Source organism: Mastomys coucha, unplaced genomic scaffold (assembly GCF_008632895.1).
Source record: "Mastomys coucha isolate ucsf_1 unplaced genomic scaffold, UCSF_Mcou_1 pScaffold8, whole genome shotgun sequence".
NCBI classification, from domain to species: domain Eukaryota; kingdom Metazoa; phylum Chordata; class Mammalia; order Rodentia; family Muridae; genus Mastomys; species Mastomys coucha.
The window spans coordinates 22,626,621-22,629,288 of NW_022196914.1; the positions used below are offsets into that span (position 1 = coordinate 22,626,621).

General features: G+C 42.2%; 1 non-coding gene across 1 annotated transcript; it reads right to left on the bottom strand.

Moving 5' to 3' along the window:
- Positions 1 to 2,023: 2,023 nt before the first annotated feature.
- On the bottom strand, positions 2,024 to 2,160 carry LOC116084014. The gene has a single exon (XR_004115991.1). It is a non-coding gene; the product is annotated as a small nucleolar RNA SNORA17 (small nucleolar RNA).
- Between the last annotated feature and the right edge of the window lie 508 nt (positions 2,161 to 2,668).

Here is a 2,668-nt window from a genome sequence, read left to right on the forward strand (position 1 = left end):
TCTGCCTGCTTCTTATAGAACCCAGGACCACCATCCCAGGGGTGCCATTACTCACAGTGAACTGGGTCCTACCACAACAATCATCAAACAAGAAAGTGCACCACAGGCTTGCCTACAACCCAGTCTTATGGGAGCATGTTCTCAATTGGGTATCCCTCCTCTTGGATGACTCTAGCTTGTGTTTGACACAAAACTAGCCACCGCAACTGACCTCTGGTCAATTTGACACACAAGCACATTACTGTCAAGCCACAAACTTTCCTTGTTTTATTTCCAAGATCATACATTAATATTGACATTAAAATATAAATATTTCAGATTTTAAAAATTCTATAGTCTTTAAATATTCAAACACTTAAAAATTAAATCTCTTAAAAGTATTCAGTCTCAAATACAGAGTTGGAAGTTCACAGCCATCCATTGGACTGAGCACAGGGTCCCCAATGGAGGAGCTAGAGAAAGGACCCAAGCAGCTGAAGGGGTTTATAGCCCCATAGGAGGAACAACAATATGAACTAACCAGTACCCCTAGAGCTTCCAGGGACTAAACCAACAATCAAAGAGTACACATGGTGGGACTCATGGTTCCAACTGCATAGGTAGCAGAGGATGATCTTGTCGGTTATCAATGGGAGGAGAGGCCCTTGGTCCTGTGAAGGCTCTATGCCCCAGTATAGGGGAATGCCAGGGCTAGGAAGGGGGAGTGGGTGGGTAGGTGAACAAGGGGAGGGAGGAAGGAATAGGGGCTCTTCTGAGGGGAAACCAAGAAAGGCAATAACATTTGAAATGTAAATAAAGGAAATATCTAATAAAAAAAGAAAAAATTCAGTCTCTTTTAAAACCCAAAGTCTTTGTCAAATACCAAGTGTCTTTATAAGTTCAAAGTTTCTCAAATGCAGGCTCCTATGAAACAAAATTTAAATTAAATACTTTACTTCAACAGGGAAGAATCACAGCACAATCACAATCTGAACAAAGCAAAACCAAATTCCAACAGTTTAAATAACTCAGTGTCCAATACTGGAATTTTCTTATAATCTTCTGGACTCCTTCAAAGGTCTTGAGTTACTTCTCTGGCTCTGTGCTCTACAGCACACACAGCTTGTCTTCTAGGCTCTGACGGATTCTACTCCACTGCTGTTGCTGTCCTTGGTGATTGTCTCATTGTACTGACACCTCCAAAATTTTGGAGTCTCTTGCTGCAACCAAAATATAATTTTATCAATACCGTCTCTTAGATTCTCTTTGGGGACTCCAGCCCTCCCACACAGTGCCAAGTCTTAGCTGATGTCCCTTCATATCTTCAAAACCAGTACAACCTGTGTGATTCTTACACTGCCGATGTCAGCTGCTACTGCAAGCTACAACCTTAGCCTTGGCCATCTCTGAATATATATTGCATAAGCTGACTCAGAGTAAACATTTCCCAGGAGATTTCACCTCAATGTTGCTGCTGCTGCTGCTCCTCCTCCTCCTCTTCTTTTATTAAAAACTTTTAGTTGGTTCTTTGTGAGTTTCACATCATGCATCACAATCCCACTCATTTTCCCCAACTTTAGTACTCATCCTGCATCCTTCCAACCTCCCTGCCCCCAACAGAGAAAAAACATCTCATTGTGGAAACTGTAGTGTGTCACAGTAGATTCTAGAGTATACACTCTATCCACCCTTCTTTGCTTGCAAATGTTCATTACAATGACTTGTTGGTTTGGTACAAGGGCTCTGGCTTCTGCTACTCTATGGATACTGGAACCTCCCTCTGACTCCTTTCAGATATCCTCCTGTTGCCAGGTGTCAGGATATCTTGTAGTTTTGGAAATGTAGGAAGCTCCCTTTCATGCACTTGCACACATCAGTGGTGTAGACGTTGGGATGGACCAATTCAAAGCCCTGAATCTGGACCTGGGGGGTATCTCAGCTGGTCTAGTCTCTAGCTTGTTCCTGGTTCTAGGAGCTATCAGGATCCAGTGGTCATCTCAATCTAGCTCTGAACTGGTGGTCTTTTCAGCTTTCTTTTTGCAGGGATTTTAGGTTACTAACCATTCAGATGTTCATAGAACAGAACACTGAGTGTAGACATAGCCTCTCTCATTCCTCTCTGCTACCTAGGGATGCACGTGTGACACAGCAGCCACACCTGTAACACTCTTCTTATTCACCACTAATTTCTCAGCTCCAGCTAGCCAGCATCAATTTGTCTCAGTAAAATAAAGGTTTTACTTAGGTGACGCAAATCTCTTGTTAATGTTAGCTGACTCTTCAGCCCTAGTTGACCTGAACCATGAATTCTTAATTCAAAATATGAAGCAGTCTTGAGAAAGTCTTTAAATGACTCTCAAATTTCTCTCTGGAACTTCACAAGCCAGGTCTCCAGTATCTGCATTTCTCTCCACTCTCTTTATCTTCTAAATTTCTACAGATCAGCTTACCAAGCTTTGAACACTAAACGGTTTACCTAGCTCAAATTTCCAAAGTCCTTCCACACTGCTCCCAAACTCTACATGGTCAGGTTTATCACAGAAATACCCCAAAATCCTGGTACCAATTCCTGTCTTAGTTAGGGTAACTATTGGTGTGACCAAAGACAACTTGAGAAGGAAAGTATTTATTTGCTTTGTGATTCCATATCGTCAAAGCAAGTCGGGACAGGAACTCATGCAGGGTAGGA